A 10000-nucleotide genomic window follows, 5' to 3' on the forward strand; every position below is an offset into this window, starting at 1 on the left:
CCTATCTCTACGTTTTAAGTTCGGTATAGTATTTAACGTGCTATTATTTCTTTTAATACCTGTCTTATATCGATGAATTAGTGTTTGCTCATAAATATCAGGTATAGGAAGTAAATTCAGTTTTTTGAAAAGTGGGTGCGTATGTGTGTCGTGGGGAACGTCCAGAATACTACGGACGGTCTTTTTTTTGTATTCTGTGTAATGTGGTGATATTAGAAAGTGTCGTAGTACCCCAAACAAGATGGCAATAATGAATTTGGCTGAGAAGCAAGGATTTGTATAGGAGAAGTTTGATGCTTTTAGGGAGAAAATGTCCTAACCTGCATAAAATTCCACTCACAAGGGATATTTTCTCAGCGACTAAATCCACATACAAATTCCACTACATATGTTGTTCGAATACAACCCCAAGACATTTAACAGTGGGCACAATCGGAATAATTGAATTATTAAGTTGTAATGTTAGGTCTGTAGCGACATTACGATTTCTTGGTCTGAACAGAACAGCTGTTGTTTTCTTAATATTTATACTAAGTGAATTTGCGGTAGACCACGAGGACAGTTTTGTTAGTGCTTCATTTGCGATACCGATAGCCTCTGTGGAATTCGGTGCGGTAACCAGAATAGTTGTGTCGTCCGCGTACATAATAAATTTCACATTATTATCTATAGTAACTAAGTCATTGATATAAATACAAAAAAGCAGGGGCCCCAGAATACTTCCTTGTGGAACTCCCGCGTGAACTGGCTTTAAATTAGACACATATCGTTCTATGATCACTTGTTGCACACGGTGTTGCAGATACGACTGTAATAATTCAAGAAATACGCCACGAAATCCATAATGTTCAAGTTTGTTGAGTAGTGTGGAATGATTTATACAATCAAACGCCTTCGAATAATCAACAAAGATACCCAGAATACATAATTGCTGTTCAAACGACTGCAATATAATTTCCTTTTGAGTAAGTAAGGCCGTTTCTGTCGACTGCCCTTTCACAAAGCCATACTGCATACTAGTTATAAGGTCGTGTTTGATCAGAAACGATGTCATGCGGGCATGTACTAGTTTTTCTATACCTTTAGAAATAATGGGCAACACAGATATTGGACGGTAGTTTGTCAGTTCGTTTTTATCACCACCTTTGTACAAAACTACTACCTTCGCAACCTGAAGTCTTTTCGGGAACGAGCCCCTGGAACATATCAAGTTGATTATGTGTACTAATGCAGGTAGAATCAAGTCCAGGACATGCTTAATTGGCATGATCTCGAATCCTTCGACGTCACATCTGCTGTTTTTGATGGACATAAAAGTAGTGAATACCTCATTTTCCGTAGTAGGCGCTAAAAATACAGATTGTTTAGTCCTGCAGCGAAGATAACTCAAAGAATTAGGATCATGAGTACTGTTTACTAAGGTTGTGAAATAGTTACACAGCCGCCGCGGTGGCTGAGTGGTTATGGCGCTCGGCTGCTGGCCCGAAAGACGCGGGTTCGATCCCGGCCGCGGCGGTTGAATTTCGATGGAGGCGAAATTCTAGAGGCCCGTGTGCTGTGCGATGTCAGCGCACGTTAAAGAACCCCAGGTGGTCGAAATTTCCGGAGCCCTTCACTACGGCGTTTCTCATAGCCTGAGTCGCTTTGGGACGTTAAACCCCCATAAACCAACCAAACCAAATAGTTATTAAATGTAGCTGCAAGCGTCTCATTTGATGAAACTTTATCACCTAGTGTAATTTCTGTTATAGTCGTGTTCTTATCTCCTCGCCCAAGAAAACCATTAATACGCTTCCAGATAACATCAGATTTCTTTATTACGTCAATATTGAACAAATTATTCAAATACCGTCTCTCCTCTTTACGCAAAAGACTATTTGTTTTGTTCCTTTGCACCTTAAACTCATGCAAAGCTTTTTCAGTCCTGGTGTCAATAAAAGTCTTGTAGAGGCGGTTTTTGGCACGAATTTCACGGATACAGTTTTTATTTATCCATGGTTTTTTGGCTTTACGTGCTGGTTTAACTACTTTGTATTTGAAGCATTTATCATAGGTATCCTTAAACCAAGCGAAAAAGTATTCATAAGCAGTTTCTGGATCACTGGCACGTACGCATCAGTTCTGACCAATCTATTAGCGATATTGCCTCACGAAAATACTTCAGGCTTTGCATATTCACATCACGAACCATTTGTGCTAAACGGTGTTTGGATGTTGAGGGTGAACACTGGGTCATCAAAAGAAATATTGGAACGTGATCACTTATATGAGCACTCACAACACCAGATAAAATGTTAGAATGGTGGATGTTGGTTATGAAGACGTCAATTAATGTCGATGTATCTATAGAAATACGAGTCGGAATATTTATAACATTTTCAAAACCATTTGATTCGATTGTCTTGCTAAGTTCTCCCCGAGAAGTAGAAGCCTTTAAGAAATCAATGTTTAGGTCCCCTGCCAGAATTAACTGGTAACCATTATCAGTCACCCAGCAGAAGCATTTTTCCATAAAAGACAGAAAGTTCTGCTTGCTCGATCCTGGTGGTCGATATAGGACGCAGAAAACATTATCATTGCACTGAACAGTAAGCACTTCATAATCCAACGTAACAAGAGAAAAAGATGCAACAATGTTGCAACGGAGTGTGCTTTTTGCCATTAACAGAACGCCACCTCCTCTTCGACATGATCGATTCATAAAAAATGTTGTGTAGCCAGGTAACTTAAGAACTTCCGATTCACATTGATGTTATGTTTCTGTCACCATTAATATGTCAGGAGCAAAGCCAAACGCAGCGATAAGTGCACGAATCTGTTCGTCTTTATTTCGGACAGACTGCGCATTAAGATGGATAAAAGATAGGCAGTTCTTATTTTCGGCCTACAGGCTGCCAACTTCATGCGGCGCAAAATATGATGCGTGCGTAGCGCTTCCAAACATGACGTCATCATTAGTAGCCATGAAACCTTGGTTAGTAAATTTTTTCCAGATCAGAAACATGCATTATTTGCAGTGACCGGGAGGATTCACTTTTCTTAGCGAAAATCTTCCCGTCCCGCGTCCAAACGAAACGCCAATTCTTTTCCCTTTTTCGCGCGATCGTCATGCCCAAAAGTTTTTTCAATTCAGAGCACAGGTGTTCATTGACAACACAGCACAAGACTGTGTGTAGCCAAGATCAGTGGCTGATAGTCGCTTCTTTCGAGTTTTGTTGAGGACAGCGTCGCGTTTTGATCGGCTGCGGAACTGTACCACAATGTTACACTGCCCAGGATCCCTCGTTGGAATTCTGTGACAGATCTCAACATCATTTTCACTAATAGGCTCACCTACAACTTCTCCGACTTTTTTCAGAATGGCAGAAAGGTTTTTGGCCTGTGAAGTTGGAACAGCTTTGATTTCCAGATTCTTATTTCTGGAATATTGGTCTAGTTGTACAATTCGGAGCTCAGCTTCCAGTACACGCTTCTTCAGTAGTGTGCACTCTGAAGTGAGGCAAGCGTTCTCAGCCTTGATTTCAGCGTTTTCTTTCTGAATATCTTTCATGGTGGTACACATTTCCTCAGCACTTTTGTTCATATGATTCAGGCTATTCTTAATCTCTCTATTTTCCTTCCTAAATTCTCTCTCCAGAGATGCGCGCATATCACGAATTTCTTGTTTCAAATCTTTCAGCATTTTTTGTTCCTCAGGGGACATTGCAGCAAAAACAGACACAGAAAAAATGACTTTGGCAATAGCAACAGCAGAAAAAAAGCAACGTGAATAATTTAGTCGCACATAGTGCCTAACCTGCGAGGCATAGAATAAGAGACACAGCGTAAGCCGTGCTGTCCCGCTGCTGCCGCCGCTGCCAAGTGAAGCGTCGCAGTGCTTGCGTCGGGTTTACGTAGAGCTGGCACCGCGGTATGGTGATGACGTAGACCGTGACGTAGAAGCGGGCTCGTGGCTTGTCACGGGATGATCATGGGTGGCCGATATATCGATGAGGCCGGCGGACGATAGGCAATCTGCGAGGCATAGAAGAAGAGAGACAACGGAAGCCGTGCTGTCCCGCTGCTGCCGCTGCTGCCGCCGCTGCAAAGTCTGTCTGTCTGTCTGTCTGTCTGTCTGTCTGTCTGTCTGTCTGTCTGTCTGTCTGTCTGTCTGTCTGTCTGTCTGTCTGTCTGTCTGTCTGTCTGTCTGTCTGTCTACCTGTCAGTCAGTCAATCAATCAATCAATCAATCAATCAATCAATCAATCAATCAATCAATCAATCAATCAATCAATCAATCAATCTGTATATCTATCTATTTATCTATCTATCTATCCTTACTGTCAGCATTCCCTACAGTCAGGTCTTCCGCTTTTATAGAGTACGATTAAAAGAGCCATCGGCGTTTTACAAGAATTGCGCAGAATTTTGCACTGTTCTTACCGAACAGAAGTATCCGGCAAATGGAATTGACAGCGCCGTGAAGCACTCAGGTGCATGTGACCGCGAGTAGTTACCGTGCGAAACAAAAGCACGTAGCTTCAAACAACAAACTAATTTTGTCTTTACCTACTGGGCCTCCGCTCCCAACGCAACAGGCATTCAAAGAAGGCATAATATCATGATGCAAAGTGACCGCTTAAAGGGCATCATTAAAGAACCACCACGAGGTGCATTCCGACGTGCTGAAAACCTGCGAGATCTTTCAACTTCTTCCAAAGTCACCCGTCCAGTGTTCTCCGGCTGTGCGCCATGCAACAAATCTCGCTGTAAAATTTGCCTACAGATGACGTCTCAGATAGCTGCCAGCACGTCTAGAAAACAGGTATCAGCACGTCCAAGTTGACAAGTACTGCTCAGAGACACTGCCGGTAACCTCAGGGGTACCACAAGGTTCAGTTATGGGACCGATTTTACTGCTTATTTAAATAATGATATTGTGACGAGCGTAACCGAGTGCCACGTCAGGGAGTGCCACGTCACACCAGGGCTGCGACGCCGTTGCGAGAGAGAAAATGCCACGTCGACAGCTCCACGCTGTCCGGTGGGAGAGTAAGGATGGCGACGACCCTCGACGAGGGGATAAAAAGGAGCAAGCACGGGATACCAGGAAGGGAGGTCTCCCCTTCTCATTCAGCTCTTCCAAGTGGTGGAAACAATCGCCGTGGGAGAGATCCGACAGCAGTCGAACACCTTCCGTCCCGAAGCCGAGAACGATCGAGTCCCGGACGAAGCCTGGTCCACTTCCCGTGCCACCGACCAAGTGCTTTTCCTCCCCGTAACCGTCACTACTGTCGCAGACTACCTCAGCCTTCACCGAGTGAAACATCGCTTCGTGGGTGCGCCGACTTGGAAGGACTTGCCAGCAGAACCTCTGCACTCTTGGTGAGCCGTACAGGCACCAGTTGCCCGGCTAGTTATTTTATGATTTGTCTTGCTTCCTTGTTTTGCGCATCCTGTGTCTCTTTTCCTCTCTGCGTGGACCCCCGCGTATGAATGCTGGATCCTAATTGAGGGCATCACAATATTGTGAAAGTCACAGTGATTTTACGATAAAACTTATCGCAGATGACTGCGTTCTGTTCTCCTGGGTTAATTCTGTAGCCGACCAAACTAAACTTAACAAAACCCTCGCTGAAGTTTCATGTTGGTGCACATATTGGAACATGTTTTTAAACGCTGACAAGTGCTTAGTCCTCCGCATATCCAAGAACAAAACCGTTTTGCAACAATTTTATTTTGTAAACTGCACTGTACTTAAGGAATCATCGGCTGTTAAATATCTCGGAGTTACTATTACACACAATCTGAGTTGGAATCTTCCCATTATTGCTGTCTGCGCCAAGCCTTTGAATCTCTCTGGTTTATTCGACGCAAGCTTTCAAAAACTCCATGCATGTGAAACTAGCAGCGTATAAAGCGTTGGTCCGTCCATGTCTACAGTATGCGACGTGTCTATGGAACCTTTATACAAAGATAAACCCTGGCTAATTAGAGAAATTCAAAGAACCGCGGCTAGATTTATTTGCAGCAGACACACGCGCACTGATAGCGTGAAAGAAATGATTATCTTTGGGTTTATACACTTAACGAGAGACGTTCCGAATGCAGATTGAAATACTTGCATTAAGTATATAAGAACATAATACAAATTTACAATCACAATTGCATTGCCCGTCACAATCTGCGCATATGCTGGCGTTTTGATAACGGGAAAATGATCCAGGAATACAGCCCTCTAAATAATATCTTTAAGTATTCTTTTTTTTTTGTTCTGAGAACCATACGCGCTTGGAATAAATTGCCAAAATATATTGTCGACAGCCGCAGTGCTGAAGTGTTCATTACAAACCTGATAATGCTTGCTTTAAGTTGTATTTGTACTGTTTTATTGCAGTATTACATGCCTAAATTTCCTGTATTTGGTTTTTATTACCGTCGTCGATGTGTTTTGCTGATGTACTTTTTCTTTGTGTCCATTCCTAATTGGAATCAAGCGACTCTGCAGCATTCCGAAATAAATAAATAAATAAATAAATAAATAAATAAATAAAGAAAGAATACCCTGTAGGCAACGGATACTCAGCTGATCGCTCTGCAATTTTTCAAGTCCTTGATGTCCCCTTTCTTCCAAGCTTCTGGTACGGTCGAGGTCATAAGGCATTGCGTATACAGGGTGGCCAGTTTTTCTAGCACAATCTCCCCACCGTGTTTCAAGAGATCTGCCTTTCCCTTTTAATCGCCTGTTTCCAAATGTCTTAATCGCTTTTCGAATCTGCCGCTCCACGTGTGACGTAACCGTCTTTTCGACCAATCTGGAGTTTTCGTCCACGAAACCGCCGCTGACGGATTTTTCCTCGCAACGGGAGCCGTGACATATTTCGGGAACGGCGGCGCGAGTTGGCAGAGGAGGAGTCTTCTCTCCCCCTCCACCCGTCGTCCGCGGCGGCGGCGGCAGCCGTGCGGGTGACCGTAGTCGCTGGCGCCGAGCGAGGCGGGTGTTACTGCGGCTGCTGGCACGGTTCGCGGGCGACGGCGCGTCCGAGCTCCGGATCGCGGTCGACACGCCTGCTGGCAGCACGGACGGGACGCCAGGGAGGAGGTTCCATGGAGAGAAGCGCCTTTGCTGCTTCGTTATGTGAGTGCGAAAGGGTGCATTTGGAGCGTGTACGCGCGCGCGGTACGCCCTGTCAAAGCAGCGTCGTCACTGCCGGAATGAAAGTGAAAACAGAGGCGACGCCGTCTTTTCCGACCGCGTTGGAGGAGGCAGTGTCGGGGAAGCGCCAGTCGTAGAGCCGAGAACAGGGCTAGGCAGTTTTGAGTGCACGTTAGCCGTAGATTATAACGGGCCACTTTCAGCGCTACTTGCAGTTTTGAAGAAAGAAAAAATCTCAAGCCAAATTTCAGACGTGTGCTGGATCAGCTTATTTGGAGAGTCGCGGATACGCTGAGTTGTCAACAGACTGTGACAGGTTACACGAAGGAGCCGCGAGTGTTGTTTCGAAGCTTAAAGGGGCACTAAAGTGGAATACTAATTCACTCTGCTTTATAGGCTAGAGTCGCGTGATATAAATTACGTCTCTGCTATCGAAAACAACACTGACAAGCCAGAAAATTCCTTTAAAGCACATAAAAAGTGTAGTGCACGTGGCATAACCGCTTGCGGATTCCTGCAACTGCGCCTGGCCACTATTCTTTCATCCTTTCTTGTACAGCGTTGTTCCGACTGTAATGGGCAAGTACCAACCAACCGCGTCTTATTGGTAGTGCGGTTGTAGAACACTTTTTTTTTTAAACGCCTGGTGCCAGAAACGGTACGTGGATAAGCTAGCACGTGTCAGGATTCTGCATCTGGGGGAATTTAGACGCGCTCTCGGCGTCCTACCGAAACACAGTAAACAGGTAGTTTTTTCCAAAAGAAAATTGCCTAAAGGAGCATTTAAGGCAGAAAGCTGGGCTAATTGGTGTTTTCGATTGAGAGGGCATGGTGGTAGCGCTAAATAACAGGTACGAAAGGAGAGAGCTTATGTTGCCTTCTTTTCTCATTTCGTCCCTGTTACGAGGCGAGTCAAATGAAAGTGAGCCAATGCGACTATATGACGAATGGGGTACTTTATTTAAAAGTAGTCTCCATGAACATTTAGACATTTGTCCCACTGACTAGCAAGTCGCGTGATTCCAGTTTCATAAAACTCCTTGCGTTGCTGCTTCAGATTTAGGTAACTGACTCTTTCACGTCATCGTCCGACAGGAATCCGGTTCCCCTGAGCTGTTTTTTCGATTGTCCGAAAACGTGGAAGTCGCAAGGTGACAGGTCTGGCCTGTATGGCGGATGTTGCAGCGTTTACCGCTTGAACTTTGCCAGTTTTGTGTTGACCACATCACCGACGTGGGGACGGGCATTTTCGTGGAGCAAGATGGCCCCATTCGTCAATTTTCCCCGTCGTTTGTTCTTTACTGCGACACGCAGCCGATCCAGCGTTTCACAGTATCGGAACGTATTGATAGTCAGTCTCTCCAGGTTTAGCAAATTCTATCAGTAATGGCCCCTGACGAGCGAAAAAAAAGTGAACAGCACCTTTCCGGTGGAAATCACGGCTAACCAGCTCATCAAGCTTTGCAATTGTGTTGGGAGTGATTGCACGGTGGCTTTGGCCCGGTCTTGGATCCTCTTTGCAACTTTCACGTGTTCATTTGAACCGTTTGCTCCAAGGCTTCACAGTGACCAGTGAAATGCAATGTTCACCGTACACGGCAGCCCTACGGCGACAGATTTCTTGTTGGGAACAACTTCAGCTGTTTAAAACCTCACCACTCCACGCTGTTCAAGTTTTGGAGCGTCCAATTTATGGCACGCAACCACGTTCAACTCAGTGTACGAGAGGACTAAGCAACATTTATCTTCACAAGTGGGAGTCACTTCCGTAAATGAGGGATGCCTCTGTGCTACGCGCATGCCTCGCAGATAACGGACCGAAGCATTATTGCGCGGGGTGGGCTGGCTCACTCCCATTTGGCTCGCCGTCGTATTTAGCGGTATACTACCATGTCCTCTCAACCTAAAGGATCGGGCTCAGGTTGACGGGTTGCCAGGAAATATTACCGTTGCTACCCCGACTTAGAAAGAGCTGCATATCGCCACTAGTTCGTGTGCGTGAATTGGTGCTGCCTAAAGGTAGCGCCAATTCACATCAAAGAACGAGATCAGCGCAACTAGAAAAAAGAGAAACCAACGATAAGCCCCTGTAAACTCGACCAGTAGGATGTCAAGTACAGGGTTAATTGCAGAGACAACGTTAATTGGTGAGATATGAGAGAAGCCTTTGTCCTGCAGTGGGCCTAGTCAGGTTGATGATGACGATGACCAAGTAATAAACACAAATGAATATACGTCAGCCGTAGAGCAAGCAGCGGAGAAATCAGTTCTCGCTTGGAGAACGAAATGTTCTTCCCGCCCGCGAGGAACGGATAAGTACGGTGTGCGCTTCTTGTACCTTGTTATATGATTGCTCATGTCGTTTCTGAATCGACGAGCACGCCACAAAATGCACTCGGACAGGTTGTACGCGTTCACAACTTCGCGATTGCTCATTGCGCACATTGGTCATGAAAAAGGGCGGACGCCGACAGGCTGCAGTGTTTTTTTAAGGCGAAATTCTTTCGGCGACCTTCATTGAGGCTGAGATGGTTCAAAAATTTGGCGTCATAACAGCCGTCTTCTAGCCACCGAAGCGAAGAATGCGACTACGGCCACATACCGACAACAGCTGGGAGAGGTTTTTATCACTTGAACTCACCCCCACTGCACTCTGCGCATGCGCAGCGTTGCGATTGCGACGGAAACGCGGCTTGGCGCTTAGTCTGCTTCCAAATTAAGGTGCCGCGGCCACAAAGCCGTTCGCGGTGCTAGTTTGCGCTGCAAGTTCAAGTCACGCGCTTGAGCACTCCCCCCAAATTTGTGGGCGGTGATACGGCTGTAGCGTTGCAGGCATCGTCCGTTACCAGCACTGCGTCTCACCAT

The 10000-nt window shown here is 45.5% G+C and overlaps 1 protein-coding gene across 1 annotated transcript in view; it reads left to right on the forward strand.

The window, feature by feature from the left end:
* The first annotated feature begins 6974 nt into the window (after positions 1 to 6974).
* LOC144116101 (Golgi-associated plant pathogenesis-related protein 1-like) overlaps positions 6975 to 10000 on the forward strand; it is a 142731-nt gene continuing 139705 nt past the window's right edge. Inside the window, exon 1 of the mRNA XM_077650780.1 lies at positions 6975 to 7117. The gene's annotated coding sequence lies outside the window, so the exon portion shown is untranslated. The remainder of the gene's footprint in view (positions 7118 to 10000) is intronic.

This window comes from Amblyomma americanum, chromosome 1 (genome assembly GCF_052857255.1).
Source record: "Amblyomma americanum isolate KBUSLIRL-KWMA chromosome 1, ASM5285725v1, whole genome shotgun sequence".
In the NCBI taxonomy this organism is placed as follows: domain Eukaryota; kingdom Metazoa; phylum Arthropoda; class Arachnida; order Ixodida; family Ixodidae; genus Amblyomma; species Amblyomma americanum.